Source organism: Tachyglossus aculeatus, chromosome 8, assembly GCF_015852505.1.
Source record: "Tachyglossus aculeatus isolate mTacAcu1 chromosome 8, mTacAcu1.pri, whole genome shotgun sequence".
Lineage (NCBI taxonomy): Eukaryota > Metazoa > Chordata > Mammalia > Monotremata > Tachyglossidae > Tachyglossus > Tachyglossus aculeatus.
This window is the reverse complement of record NC_052073.1, coordinates 30,566,248-30,582,989: the sequence shown is the minus strand read 5'-3', so window position 1 is coordinate 30,582,989 and position 16,742 is coordinate 30,566,248.

Here is a 16,742-nt window from a genome sequence, read left to right as displayed (position 1 = left end):
GGGGACTTTCTGGACTCCATTCTTTGTGGACTGAGGACTGGGCCAAGTTGTGATCCTCTCCTTGTAGGGCAGCAGTTCCTCAATCTTGGGACAACTGCAGTCAGGTACATCTTTCCTCCTCACAGGTGGGAGAGTTAACTGAGCATCTTAAACCCAATGGTAAGGAGTTTCTATTTGTTGCCAAGGTGGATGGAGAATCACAGGAGGGTTTCGGGGAGTGGGGAGATGTGAACCAAATGTCATTTTTAGAAGAATGATCTGGGTAGCAGAGTGAAATATGGACTGCATTGGGGAGTGAACTTACCTTGCTGCTCTTGTACTACAACCCAGCCCTTGCACTTAACTCCTTTATTGCCAACCTTCTCACTGTACCTTAATCTCATCTATCTCGCTATCAACCTCTTGCCCTCATCCTGCCTCTGACCATGAACGTCCTCCTTCATATAATAATAATAATGATCATCATCATCATCAATCATATTTATTGAGCACTTACTGTGTGCAGAGCACTGTACTAAGCGCTTGGGAAGTACAAATTGGTAACATATAGACAGTCCCTACCCAACAGTGGGCTCACAGTCTAAAAGGGTGGTATTTGTTGAGCGCTTACTATGTGTCAAGCACTGTTCTAAGTACTGGGGGAGATACAAGAGAATCAGGTTGTCCCACGTGGGGCTCACAGTCTTAATCTACATTTTTTAGATGAGGTAACTGAGGCATAGAGAAGTTAAGTGACTTGCCGAAAGTCACACAGCTGACAAGTGGTAGAGCTAGGATTAGAACCCATGACCTGACTCGCAGGCCCGATCTCCTTCTAGACTGTGAGCACACTGTTGGGTAGGGACCATCTCTATATGTTGTACTTCCCAAGCGCTTAGTACAGTGCTCTGCACACAGTTAGCGCTCAATAAATACGATTGATTGATTTCCACTAAGCCATGTTGCTTCTCCATCCAACAGACAATTAATTTCCCTCCCTTCAAACCCTTATTGAAGGCACATCTCCTGTAAGAGGTCTTACCTAAATAAACCCTCCTTTCCCCTTCTCTCACTCCCTTCTACATTGCCTTGACTTGCTCCCTTTATTCACCCCCTTGCCCAGCCGCACAGTGCTTATGTCCATATCTGTAATTTTATGTATTTATATTAATGTCTGTCTCCCTCTCTAGATGTTAAGCTCATGGTGAGCAGGGAATGTGTCTGCTATATTGTTGTGTTGTACTCTCCCAAAGCTTAGTACAGTGCTTTGCACACAGTAAGTGTTCAGTAAATATGATTGATTGATTGATAGAAGGTTGATGCAATATTTGATGTGGGATCATCATTAATGGTATATACTGAGCACTTACTGTGTGCAAAGTACTGTACTAAGCACTTGGGAGAGTTCAGTATAACAGAGTTGATAGGTACATTCCCAGTCCACAATGAGTTTACAGTCTGGAGGATATGATATACGCTTGAACCAATGTGGTAGAAGTTTGGATGGAGAGGAGGGAGGCAGAATATAGAGATGTTGTGAAGGTAGAACCTATAGGATTTGGTTATAGATTGAATATACGTGTTGAGTGAGAGAGATGAATCAAAAGTAGTGTCAGTGTTATAGGTTTGTGAGACAGGAAGGGTTATGGGTGATGGGATGGCAAAATTGAGGGGAAGACAGGGTTTGACCCTTTGGGAGACTGGACTACTTGTCTACTGATGAGATGCTGCCCCTCCCCATCCAGGGAATGGGGATGTCTGATCAAAGATAAATGATCAAATCACTCTAGGGCCCATGGAAGTCACTTCTTCAGTAAATTCCAGTTGTCAGTGTCAAAACATTCAAATTCTACCATCTTCCACTTAAATCTTTGACTCTCCCCATTGGATGTAGGGGGATGAGGAGGCAGCAGAGTAAAGACCACATTTCAATTTTGGCACAGAGAATTGCCCTGGGAGATTAATGACCTGTCTTTGCAGGTCAGTGGAGAAAATGGGAGGTTCTTGGCTCTCCAGACCTTACTTATTTCTTCTTCTCTCCTTCCACCAATCAGTGGTCTATTGAGTGCTTCCTGTGTTTCCAAGCATGCTGATCTGCACTGTGGTAGCAAGCACTTAGTACAGTGCCCTGTGCAGAGCAAGCACCTGATAAACATATCTATTCTATTTATTTTATTTTGTTTGTTTGGTTTTGTTCTCTGTCTCCCCCTTTTAGACTGTGAGCCCACTGTTGGGTAGGGACTGTCTCTATATGTTGCCAACTTGTACTTCCCAAGTGCTTAGTACAGTGCTCTGCACACAGTAAGCGCTCAATAAGTACGATTGATTGATTGATGAGAAACTTCTTTCAGCTCCTTGACAGAGAGGAAACCTCTAGGCTGTAAGCTCGCTGTGGGCAGGAAACATGTCTTTCTTGCTTTATTGTACTCTCCTACGTGCTCTGCACTCCGTAAATATGATTGAATGAATGAATAACACCACAAACATATGCTGTTCCCTTTGACGGAGCAGCTTCTGCCTTCACAGGGTGAATGGGTGAGGGGCAAGGTTTGAAGTTTTCTCATTCTCCATTAAGATCTAATTAATTAACCTCGACATTCCCTCCCTTCTCAAGTGCTTCTCATTCCTGCCCAATAGGCTAAACCCTTCCTATTCCAGCCATTAATTCCGTGATCCAAACTGGATGTGGCAAGGCAACTTATGGATCATACATACTCTAGATCTTGCCCACCTGAGTGACATTGCAGTTCGCTAATTATCTCCATGATTTGGAGGAGCTCTTGATCTCTCACACCTCCCTGCCCCCTGCTCCCAGTTTAATAGCAGAATGCTCCCCTAGTTAATTTTTATATTTATGTCCTTTGCTGTTGCATTCTGTGGGTCTGTTAAATTTTATGTGCCATAAAAGTGTTTATGATTCATGGTGACCCTTGTGCTATCTTAGTTGCGGTGTTTGACTGTAAATCTTGGGTTAAGACTCCGGCTCAGGATTGTCTTTCTCTTCCCCAGTGACAAACAGGATCGCAGGCTGGCGGTCAGCCCATCCTCTTTCAGGATGAGAGTTCTTCGTCGTTTCTTTTCTGGCCTCAGTCATTTCAGTGCATCGGCTAATAAAAATAATTTGTATTTGTTACGTGCTTACAAATAAGTGCCAAGCACTGTTCTAAGTGCTGGGGCAGATACAAGGTTTTCAGGTTGACCCATGTGGGGCTTGAAGTCTTAATCCCCATTTTACAGATGAGGTAACTGAGGCACAGAGAAGTGAAGTGACTTGCCCAAGGTCACATAGCAGACAAGTGGTGGAGCTGGGATTAGAACCCATGTTCTCTGACTCCCAAGCTGGGCTCTTTCCACTAAGCCACGCTGTATTCTCTAAGCCAAGCTGCTGTTATTATTTTCTGCTCCATCTAGGTCTCATTGTCATCTTTCTCCCTGTCATCTTTCTCCCAGCCCAGGGTCCCTGTCTACTTGTCTTCTGTGTGTCCTTAGGTAAGTCACTTCACTTCTCTGTACCTCAGTTACCTCATCTGTAAAATGGGGACTGAGACGATGAGCCCCATGTGGGACGGGGACTGTGTCCAACCTGATTTGCTTGTATCCACCCTAGAGCTTAAATTGCCTGGCACATAGTAAGCACTTAACAAATGCCATAATAATAATTATTATTATTCAACTGAGCACTTGCTGTGTGCAGAGTACCATATTAAGAGCAATATAAGAGGGTTAGTATAAGACATGACCCCTTCCCACAGACTAGGGAGGAGATAGTCTGCCTCTAGTGTGTAAACTTGTTGTGGGCAGGGAATGCATCTGCTATATTGTTATACTGTAACCTCCCAAGTGCTTAGTACAGTGCTCTGCACGTGCTAAGTGCTAACTAAATACAATCGACTAACTGACAGACATTAAACTAAATTACAGATGGGGGAAATGGCAGAGTACCAGGGATATGTACATAAGTGCTGTGGGACTGAGGATGAAGTAGTTATCAAAGTACTCAGGGAGTGCAGACCCAAATGCATAAGTGATCCAAAAGGGAAGGAGAAGAGTGTTGGGCACATAGTAAGCGCTTAAAAAATACCCTATTAATAATAGAGTGGGGAGATGAGAGATTAGACAGAGAAGTCTTCCTGAAGGTGTAATTTTAGGAAGACTTCAAAGTGTTAAGTCAGTCAATCAATTATATTTATTGAATGCTTACTGCAGGCAGAACACTGTACTAAGCACTTGGAAGAGTACAAAATAACACTATAACAGACTCTCCTTGCCCACACTGAGCTTACAGTCTAGGCGGAAGCTGCACATTAATAAAAATAAAATACAGATATCAATGGTCAGTCAAGCATATTAATTGAGCACGTACTGTATGCAGAGCACTGTACTAAGCACTTGGGAGAGTACAGTGCAGTACAGTGCAAACACTTAAAACAGTGCTTAGTACAGTGCTATGCACACAGAAAGCGCTTAATAAATAAGATTGAATGAGTGAATGAGAGTGCAATACAACAATAAACAGACACATTCCCTGCCCAAAACAAGCTTACATTTGGGGGAAGACAGACGTTAATATAAATAGATATAATTTCAGATATGAACAAAAGTGCCATGGGGCTGAGAGGGGGGATGAATAAAGGGAGCAAGTCAGAGCGCCACAGAAGGGAGTGGTGTTGGATGTGAGGGGCGAGGGAGTTTCAGGATGGAGTGAAAGCTCTCGCCACACGTTTGCCGCTAAGCAGGTTTCTGTTCCGTGAATGCTCCGAAACAGCTTCAGAACAGTCCTGCTGCCCTCTGCTCCCACATCCCACCCTCTTGCCTGTGAGCTCTTTGTGGGCAGGTATTGTCGCTCTTTATTGCTGTGTTGTACTTTCCCAAATGCTTAGTACAGTGCTCAGCACACAGTAAACACTCAATAAATACAATTGAATGAATGAATGAATCTCTTTCATTCAGGGGCCACCTGGGCTTCCGGCAGCCTTCTGGCCATCATCCAGCCCCTGAATGAGTCCTGCCGGTGGAGAGGAGTGGCAGACAACATCATTTCAACCAATCATTCAGTGGCATTTACTGAGTGCTTACTCGGCATGGAGCGCTGTACTAAGCGCTTGGGAGAGAACAGTACAGTAGAGGTAGTAGATGTGATCTCTGCCCTCAGAACCTTATAATCTGGTGGGGGAATCAGTTATTAGTCTGACTGATGGGAAGCAGCTTGGCTCAGTGGAAAGAGCGCAGGCTTTGGAATTAGAGGTCATGGGTTCAAATCCTGGCTCCGCCAACTGTCAGCTATGTGACTTTGGGCAAGTCACTTCACTTCTCTGTGCCTCAGTTACCACATCTGTAAAATGAGGATTAAAACTGTGAGCCCCCCATGGAACAACCTGATCACCTTGCAATCTCCCCAGCGCTTAGAACAGTGCTTTGCACATAGTAAGCACTTAACAAATACCATCATTATCATTATTATTATTACAATAAATTACAGATAGCTGTGTCTAAATATGGATCAAATGGCTGAATAAATAACTAAGTGTACAGTTGAATATATATGGTGTATATTTACCTAGTTTATATGTACCTAGAGAAGCAGTGTGGCTAGAGAAGCAGCGTGGCTCAGTGGAAAGAGCCCGGGCTTTGGAATCAGAGGTCATGGATTCAAATCCTGGCTCCACCAATTGTCAGCTGTGTGACTTTGGGCAAGTCACTTCACTTCTCTGAACCTCAGTTACCTCATCTGTAAAATGGGGATTAAGACTGTGAGCCTGTGGGACAACCTGATCACTTTGTAACCTCCCCAGAGCTTAGAACAGTGCTTTGCACATAGTAAGTGCTTAATAAATGTCTATATATATATAATATATAAATGCCCATATATATATATATATATATATATATATATATACCTAGTGCGTCGTCTAGTGGATAGAGCACAGGCTTGGGAGTCAGAAGTCGTGCCTCCGCCACTTGTCTGCTATGTGACCTTGGACAAGTGACTTCACATCACTGGGCCTCAGTTACCTCATCTGTAAAATAGGGATTAAGACTGTGAGCCCAAAATGGGACATGGCCTGTGTCCGACCTCATTAACTTTTATCTACCCCAGCACCTGGTACAGTGCCCAGCACTTAGTAAATGCTTAGCAATTACCACTAAAAAAAGATGTACCTATGGGTTAAGGATTGATGGGGATTTTGTTTTAAGGTATTTGTTAAGTGCTTACTATGTGCCAGGCACTCTAAGAAGTGTGGGCGTAGATATGAGCTAATCAAGTAGGACACAGTCCCTGTACCACATGGGGCTCTGCAGTCTTTAACCATATTTTACAGATGAGGTAATCGAGGCCCAGAAAAGTTAAGTGACTTGCCCCAGGCCAACAGCATACAAGTAGGAGAAGCAGGATTAGAACCCAGGTTGCAACTGGGTTGACTTGGAGTGTCAGGAATTACTATTATTCATTAAAAAAGTGTATGTCAAGTGCTTATTTTGCCACAGGCACTGGGGTAAGACCTCCACAGTGGGCAGGCTGGGATTCAGGACCTTGTTGGTGATCACAATAGCCAAACAGAAAAACAGCTCTTATTTATGGTAAGCGTGGAAGCAAACCTACGAGTAACCCAAGAGAGGGAAAGCCCCAGAGATCCAGGTTAACACTTCTGGTGGTTATGAAATAGGACAGGTGGTTTAAAATACAACAGCTACCAAAATTTCCTGCAAGAAATAGAAATCTTGTCTTACGCTGTCTAGTCGACTCCAACCCACAGCGACTCTGTGGATACATTTCTCCCAGAACGCCCCACTTCCATCTGCAATCGTTCTGATAGTGTTTCCATAGGGTTTTCTTGGTCAAAATATGAAAGTGGTTTACCATTGTCTTCTTCCTCAACTCTCTCCCATGCTGATGCTGCCCAGCACAGGTGAGTTTTGACTTGTAGCAGATTGCCTTCCCCTTGCTAGCCACTACCCAAGCTAGGATTGGAATGGGTATACCTCTACTTGACTCTCCCTCCCATAGCTGAGACTGGTGGAGTACAGAAACTATTCAGGTGCAATCTTGAGAGGGGAAATAGAAGAAGAGAATATCAGTAATTTTTTTGTGGTGGTCAGAGTCAGATTGGACGATGGGAGTTGGGAAGGAGATTGGTTGCCAGATGCTCAGAAAGTAAACATTGCCAGGGACCCTGTTTACAGTAGTTATACTACTGCTTGTTAGATGCTCACTATGTCCTGGGCACTATACTACTACCTGTTAGATGCTCACTATGTGCCTGGCACTATACTACTACTTGTTAGATGCTCACTATGTCCCAGGCACTATACTACTACTTGTTAAACACTCACTATGTCCTAGGCACTATACTACTACTTTTTAGATGCTCACTATGTCCCAGGCACTATACTACTACTTGTTAGATGCTCACTATGTGCCTGGCACTATACTACTACTTATTAGATGCTTACTGTGTCCCAGGCACTATACTACCACATGTTAGATGCTCACTATGTGCCAGGCAGTATACTACTACTTGTTAGATGCTCACTATGTGCCTGGCACTATACTTCCACTTATTATACGCTCTGTGGATTTTCTAGATGACTTCCTCAGTTATAGAAATCGGGGTGGGTTATGCTATAAATGACTAAATGAGAAGATAGCGGGATCTATAATAAAGTTCAAGTGTAAAAAATAACATAGCACATCCTCAGTTTCTTTTCAGTCTGTTGGTTGAAACTCGATATACAAAATAAACAAGTGGTAATATTACTGGCACCAAACAGCTGGTAATATTACATACCTCCTGCTCCATCTGTATCAGTAGAATGGGAAATATATGGCAGTTAAAATTAAGATAAGCTGTGATACGAATGTTTCTTGAAACACAAATGAGTGCTTAGTACAGTACTGTGCACACAGTAAGCACTCAATAAAGAGAAGCAGTGTGGCCTAGTGGGAAGAGCACAGGCTTGGGAATCAGAGGACCTGGATTCTAATCTCGGCTCCTCTGCATGTTTGTTTCATGACCTTGGGCAAGTCACTTAATGTCTCTGTACCTCAGTTGCCTCAGCTGTGAAATGGGGATTAAGACTGTGAACCCTACGTGGGACAGGGACTGTGTCCAATCTGATTATCTTGTGTCCACCCCCACACTTAGTACAGTGCTTGGCACATAGAGAGTGTTTAGATACCAGTAAAAGAAATATCCACCATTGAGTGGTGAGGAAAGTGTCCTCTCTTATTTCTCTGATTCCATCTGGTTCTCCTTTGGACAATCAGCTGAATAGTAAGAGAACAGAGAGCAACACATTCTTTTGCAAGAGAAATAAGGCTTTATAGGTGAGAGGAGGAAATATAAATCTTCCTAGCAAATGTCAGCAAGATTTTGGAAGCTATTCAAGCTTCAGGCTCTGGAGGCAGAAAAAAACATCTTGACAAGATCTGGCCCAGGAATGGAAGATTTTGGGCATTTGATTACTGGCCAAGGGTTAGAGGCACATTGAGTTAGCTTTAAAATCTGATTAATTCAATGTAAATGGTAAAAGTTTGCCTTTAACCTCATAATAGCCAGGGAAATAAGCCATAAAACCAGGGTTTCACTGAAAGTAAGCTGTAGTCTAACAGAAATCAGGGAAACTGATGTTGGAGAAGACTCATGTAGATAATCTAAAATAATAATGATGTTATTTGTTAAGCATTTACTAAGTGCCAGGCACTGTACTAAGCAATAGAGTGGATACAAGCAAGTCGAGTTGGACACAGTCCCAGTCCCATGTGGGATTTGTAGTCTCAATCCCCATTTAACAGATGAAGCAACTGAGACACAGAAAAAAGTGAAGTGACTTGCCCAAGGTCACAAAGCAGACAAGTAGCCAGCTAGGATTAGGACCCCTGACATTCTGACTTGCAGGCTGGTGCTCGTTCCACAAGGACAGGAATGCTCTGACTTTTCTTTTGGTTAATTTTCTTGGTTATTATGTCTGGGTTTTCATAAACATAGCCAGTCAGTCAGTGGTATTCTATGAGGACTTACCTTGTGCAGAGCACTGTATCAAGTGCTTGGGCGATTACAATAGAGTTGGTAGACATTAACCTTCTCCTCAAGAAGCTTATAGTCTAATGGGGGAGACAGGCAATAAAATAAATCATAGGTAAAGGTAATATTTGAGTACAAGGATGTGTGTATAAAATCTGGGGAGATGGGAATACCTGAGTGCTTGTGGGGTGGGATTAAGGCAGTAGGGAGGGAAGATAGGAGCTTAATCAGGGAAGGCTTCCTGGAGGAGATATTCATTCATTCATTCATTCATTCAATCGTATTTGTTGAGTGCTTACTGTGTGCAGAGCATTATACTAAGCACTTGGGAAGTAAAAATAGGCAACATATACAGACAGTCCCTACCCAACAGCGGGTTCACCATCTAGAAGGAGGAGACAGACAACAAAACAAAACAAGTAGACAGGTGTCAATACCATCAGAATAAAAAGAATTATAGCTGTATACACATCAGTAATAAAATAGAGTAATAAGTATGTACAAATATACACAAGTGCTGTGGGGAGAGGACGGGGTAGTGCAGAGGGAGGGGGGCGATAGGGAGGGGAGGAGGAGGAGGAGAGGAAAGGGGGAGCTCAGTCTGGGAGGGCCGCCTGGAGGAGATGAGTTCTCAGTAGGGCTTTGAAGGGAGGAAGACAGCTACTTCGGCAGATGTGTGGAGGGAGGACATTCCAGGCCAGAGGTAGGACGTGAGCCAGGGGTCGACAGTGGGACAGGCAAGAACGAGGCCCAGTGAGGAGGTTAGCAGCAGAGGAGTGGACTGCATGGGCTGGGCTGTAGAAGGAGAGAAGAGAGGTGAGGTGGGAGGGGGCGAGGTGATGGAGAGCTTTGAAGCCAAGAGTGAGGAGTTTTTGCTTCATTAGAAGGTTAATAGGCAGCCACTGGAGATTTTTGAGGAGGGGAGTGACATGACCAGAGTGTTTCTGTAGAAAGATAATCCGGGCAGCAGAGTGAAGTATAGACTGAAGCAGGGAGAGACAGGAGGATGGGAGATCAGAAAGGAGGCTGATGCAGTAATCCAGTCGGGATAGGATGATAGATTGAACCAGCAAGCTAGCGGTTTGGATGGAGAGGAAAGGGTGGATCTTGGCAATGTTGTGGAGGTGAGACTGGCAGGTTTTGGTGATGGATTGGGTGTGTGGGGTGAATGAGAGAGCGGAGTCAAGGATGACACCAAGGTTGTGAGTTTGTGAGATGGGAAGGATGGTAGTGCTGTCCACAGTGATGGGAAAGTCAGGGAGAGGACAAGGTTTGGGAGGGAAGATAAGGAGCTCAGTCTTGGAGTTTTAGATGGTGGGTAGACATCCAGATGGAGATGTCCTGAAGGCAGGAGGAGATACGAGCCTGGAGGGAGGGAGAGAGAACAGGGGCGGAGATGTAGATTTGGGTGCCATCAGCCTAGAGATGATAGTTGAAGCTGTGGGAGCAAATGAGTTCACCAAGGGAGTGAGTATAGATGGAGAACAGAAGGGGACCAAGAACTGACCCTTGAGGAACCCCTACAGTAAGGGGATGGGAGCGGGAGGAGGAGCCCACGAAGGAGACTAAGAATGAATGACCAGAGAGATAAGAGGAGAACCAGGACAGAGTCTGTGAAACCAAGATTGGATAGCGTGTTGAGGAGAAGGTGATGGTCCACAGTGTCGAAAACAGCTGAGAGGCCGAGGAAGATTAGGATAGGGTAGGAGCCATTGGATTTGGCAAGAAGGAGGTCATTGGTGACCTTTGAGAGGGCAGTTTCAGTGGAGTGTCAGGTACAGAAGCACTGTACTAGATACAAGGTAATTGGACTGGACACAGTCCCTGCTCCTCATAGGGCTCACAGTCTTTATCCCCATTTTACAGATGAGGGAACCGAGGCACAGAAAAATGAAGTAACTTGTCCAAGTTCACATACCAGACAAGTGGCAGTGCTGGGATTAGAACCCAGGTCCTCCTGATTCCCAGAGCTGTGCCCTATCCACTAGGTTATGCCACTTCTCTGCTGCTATCTCCTATTCTCAGACTTCTCCATCCCTGTCAAGACTTTGAGCTTGATTTGGGTATTTGTTTGTGTTGTGCTTTAATGTTTCGTCACTCCGGATGTGACTGTCTCTGATCCCTTCTCCCCACTTATACTCATAGATTATGAAATTCCCTGAGTGACCCGGGACAGTTCCCTCACTGTGTTTTCTCTCCCAGTGCTTAGTTCAGTGCTCTGCATACTACTACTAATTATTTAGGTAGAACTGATTTGGGCCTTCTTAAGTTAATGATCAAATGAGGGAGAAATACCAGATGAGAGTATGTGAAAGTGACAGTGACATCAGTGTGGGACGTTGGTTTTTGAAAACCACGAGGAGGGCTACATCATCATATCTTCTATAAAATTATGCCTATTCCTTGATTCAACCAGCTCCTAATAATACTTGTGGTTCTTGCTAAGTACTCACTACGTGCCAAGGAGTATTGTAGATACAGGGTAGTTGGGTCAGATGAAGTTTCTGACCACACGGGGCTCGCAGTCTTAGTCCCCATTTTACAGATGAGGTAACTGAGGCCCAGGGAAGTAAAGTGATTGCCCAAGGTCACCCAGCAGACATGTAGCAGAGCCAGAATTAGAACCCATGTCCTCTTACTCCCTGGCTGTCCTCTTTCTACTAGGCCATGCTGCTTCCCATAGGCTGCACTGCAGTTAGTGTATTATCCAACCCTCTTTCCTCTCCAACAACCTATCATTGTTCCATTAAGAATTCCACTACAGAGTGGGCAGAGGAACAGAGATTAGGCCCAATTCCAGGCTTTCTGTTTGCCGATTATTAATCGCTGTGGCAATAGGTGGGGAAGGAGGTGGAACCCCCTTCTAGACTGTGAGCCCACTGTTGGGTAGGGACCGTCTCTATATGTTGCCAACTTGTACTTCCCAAGTGCTTAGTACAGTGTTCTGCACACAGTAAGCACTCAATAAATACGATTGATTGATTGATTGATAAAATCAACTTTTTGTGTTCTCTCCAAATTCCCCTTGTCCCCGCAAACCCAGGAGACCCAGATTGTCACTGACAAGGGAGAGTCAAATTTTGTTCTGTACCTCATCCGACCTGCCCCAGAAGCCATGAAGATGGCATGGCTTGACCTAGCCAGGAGTTCTGAATCGCAATACCAAGCATTGTCTTTTACCCGAGCTGTTTTCTCCCTCTGCTGATTCCGAGAGCTGGCCTGCAACCCAGAATGTAGTGCAGATGAAACAAAAGTTCAGTGCTTCTGTTCCAGTATTTCAAAGGCAGAGGTATGCCAAGAGCATTCCTCTCAGCAGAAGGCCCCCACACTAAGATTAAAGCTCTGGAGGTACATCTTTGTCGAAAGCTCTTCTTCTTGTACTGGGGAAGAAAGGGTTTTGACCTTCTCTCTGGTAACTTGTGTGCCTAAAGTGGGTTCCTGAAAATTGTATGAATCCTAATTCAAGATGGACTTTGTTTAAAGAGAAAAGAGATGTCTCTTTTTCCTCCCTTTCTTTGCATGTATCCTGCTTGCTGCAGTCAATTGGGTAAGGAAATGGAAGGTTACGTCTTTCAGCTGGAAAGACCCCAGCACCCTGAATTTTATATATCTTTTCCTGACCTGCCCCCAGAGGTCTGGGGAGAGCAAGGGATAGTGGGAAGCAGCATGGCATAGTGGATAGGGCACGGGCCTAGAAGACAGAAGGGCATGGGTTCTAATTCTGGCTCTGCCACTTGCCTTCCTTGTGGCCTTGGGCAAATCACTTCTCTGTGCCTCAGCTACCTCATCTGTAAAATGGAGATTTAGACTGTGAGCCACAGGTGGGACAGGGATTGTGTCCAACCCGATTTTTGTGTATCCACCCCAGGGCTTAGTACAGTGCCTGGCACATAGTAAATGCTTAACAAATACCACAATTATTGTTACTACAAGGTCTTCCTGGGGAAATTATTCCAAATTCTAGTCTTATTCTGAGGAAAAGACAAAACTATCAGCTCTTTCGCTTTCAACTTGTCTGTAGGGCTGAGGGGGCCAAAGGATGTCTGCAATGTAAAAGTCAGCTATCAGATGGGTGCTGGGATTTCCAGCAGAATAATACTACTTATCTTTCTTCTTATTATTAGTTTTTAATCAGTGGTCTTTATTAATTAATCAAAGGTATTTATTGAGCATTATATACAGAGCACTGTATAATATACTGTACATAGTACTGTATACAGTGTAATGTATTAATAATGATGATGGTATTTGTTAAGTACTTACTATGTGCTAGGCACTGTACTAAGTACTGGGGTGAATACAAGCAATTGAATTGAGTTATACTAAGTGCCTGGGAGAGTACAATGCAACAGAATTAGTAGGCACATTTCCTGCCCATAATGAGCTTACGGTCTGAGGACTGTATTCAGTGCTTGCTGTGTTGCAGGGCACTGTTCTAAGAATTGGGAAAGTACAGTACAACAGAGTTGGTGTGTTCCCTGCCCACATTGAGCTTACAGTCTAAAGGATTGCAGGTGGATGGTCTTGACAGAAACCACTCCAGAAAGGGTCTGTATGGTCCTTCCTCAGTGACCAGAGCAGTTTAAAACCCCTCTTTCCATCAAGGTCTTCCTCAATCAATGGTATTTATTGAATGCTTGCTCTGTGCTGAGCTCCATCCTGAGTGCTTGGGAGAATACAGTACAACTTGGGAAACAGTTGTGATAGAGTGGTCTTCTTCAAATGTTCTTTATTAAGCTCTGTACTAAACATTTGAGAGAGTACATTGCAACAGATTTGGTAGACAAATTGCCTGCCCGCAATGAGCTAATAATTAATAATGTTAATAATAATAACATTAATAAAAATAAGAGCTTCCTGTGTGCCAGACACTGTACTAAGCACTGGAGTACATATAAGCTGCAAGACAAAAGCTAATCATATTGGACACAGTCCAACTGGGCTACTGAATTGCAGTTTTAATTGCAGTTGCATCTATAATCCCCATTTTACAGCTGAGGTAACTGAGGCACTGAGAAATTGTCCAAGGTCACACAGCAAACAAATGACAGAGAAGGATTTATAATTGTGAGTTTTTGTTTGAGTATTGGGTATGGCTTAAATCCTCAAATGTTTGGAAAATAAGATGTGGAAGAAAAGTCTAAATGAATTAGGCTGCTTCTGTCTGTGGAAGGAATGGTGCTGGGAGACTTAATAATCACCTTGGTGAGAGAGCCTGACACCCTTTGGAAAAGCAGTCTGCCATCTGTGAAAGCTTCCACTGAATCAGTGACCAGATCAGTATACTGTACCAGCTAAATTTCAGCTCAGATGTTAGAAGCAATCACGTACACACATACACACACACACTTGGATAGATACCTCCCAAGGATATGGTCGGATATGTGCTTGTAAATTCATATGTATCTGCAGGTGTTTTGATTAAAGTGCTGTAGCCCAATTTTCTGGCACTTAGGCAGCTTGCTGATGCAAAAGTTTCCTGGGTCCTGAGAGTCATGCCCTCTGCCAGCCTCCGGGACTGGCGCAAGGTATTATGTGTGAAGTTTTGAAGGGTTAGTTAGCATTTAAGTGGCCCCACTTGGACGCATGCAGACTTTAAAGCTTGCGCTCCACTTAGATGAACCGGGTAAAGGTCACAACTCTGCAGGGACCGCCGTTTCAGTCTGTCATGCGGAATCAATAATACATCCTTCTGTTGAGTTCAAGAGCAAAGAATCTCAGCAAGCAGTGGAGCTAGAATAGAAACTTTGTTGGCTGCTCCTATATGAACCTTTCTGGCTCACGTCTGTCTGTGCGAGAGTCTAAAGAGGTGGATTTCCGTCGCTGCTGGAGGTGGATAATTTCCTTTCCAAATATTTGTTATGAAATTTCCATTTAATTGTACTGCGTGGCCTCTAGGTGGAGCATGAATATGGAGATTTCTGAGCCCCCAAGTTTAGGGATCTTACAGGCTTCAATAATGAAAAATTTCTTTTTGCTCTTCGAACTTCCCCGTCCCTGCCTAGTCTCTGGGTTTGGGATGGCGTGAAAGCCTTTATTAACAGATTATTCTGGGGAAGAAGACCCACGACAGCGCCTTATAACAATAATCAATTATTATGGTAGTTGTCAAGTGCTTACTATGTACCAAGCACTGTTCTAGGAGCTGGGGTAAATACAAGTTAATCAGATCGGACACAGTCCTCATCCCATGTGAGGCTCCTGCTCTTATCCCCATTTTGCAGATGAAGTAACTGAGGTCCAGAGTAGTGAAGTGACTTGCCCCAGGTCACACAGCAGCTGTGTGGCAGAGCTGAGATTAGAACCCAGGTCCTTCTGACTCTCAAGTTGGTGCTCTATCTACTGAGCCATGCTGCTTCTCCTTATCCATGTGACCATTTTCACAGCTTCTGCTGTCAGCTCCCCATCACAGTCCATTTGTGGCCAGGAAAGTTGGAAATTATGACATGACACCTGCCCCTCCACCATGGAGATGGTTTCTGGGGTGGGGGGGTTCCCTCCTTCCCCCCACCAAATCCCTGGCTGTGGTGAACTCATGATGCAGTTTTGGGGGCTGGAGAAATAGGGCCACTTTACTTCTCTATGCACCAGTTACCTCATCTGTAAAATGGGGGTTGAGACTGTGAGCCCCACGTGGGATAACCTAATGACCTTGTATCTACCTCAGCGCTTAGAACAGTGCTTTGTACATAGTAAGCGCTTAATAAATGCCATTATTATTATTATTACAATAGAACAGAGGTTTTTTTTGAAAAAATGTATTTGTTAAAGTGCTCAATGTATGCCAGGCACTGTACTAATCAGGTTGGACACAGTCCATGTCCCATGTGGGGCTCACAATCTTAATCCTCATTTTACAGATGAGGTAACTGAGGCGCGACTTGCCCAGGGTCACCTAGTAGACAGTTGGAGGAGCTGGAAACTTAGCAGGAAACTCAGGAATGGGTTGGCTTTTTATTTTGAGCAGTGATTTCAAGAAGATCTTGAAACTAAGCAACCAAAGAGGGACCATTTATATATTTTTATATTGTTATGTACCTGGGAATCCATATCTAAAAGACTGAGAGCCAAAATGATGTACTTTAAGGTAGAACAGATCACTCCATTTTCTTTTCCTAGCTCTCCTTTGGCCCTTTGACATTAAATCCTCCTGCTTTAATGGCTTGTGCCAGCATCCAGTCACTAGCCTAGATGTCAGTCAGTAGGTCAGTTATTTGTATTTTTGAATGCTTACTGTGTGCAGAGCACTGTACTAAACACTTGGGAGAGTACAGTATAACAATAAACAGACACATTCCCTGCCCACAGTCCAGAGTCAATGAGCTCACAGTCTAGAGGGGTGGAGGGACATTAATATAAATAAATAAGGAGGCTCAGAGATATTCTAGAGACAGTGAAGACAAGGTAGATAATCTGGAGGAATTGTGTTGTAAAGGGGCTCTGCATCTCAAATAAAATGGAGCCATTTGTTTAAAATCCTCTGCTACATTAGAAGGAATTTAATTTCAGATGTTGCCAAAAGGATGTGTACAGAAGAGAAAAGAGGAGAAGGCAAGTCAGGGAGAGAGACAAAGTGATGACAGTCTCTTATCATTCACCTTGGGTGATTGAGGGAAAACACTCCTTATCAAGAGACTGGGGTTATTTTATTTTGTTCACTTGTAATTTAGGTTTTTTTTCTAATGTATATAAGCAGAAAATATCAGCTGGCCAAGTTTTACCCTTCATTCCTCGAGTCAT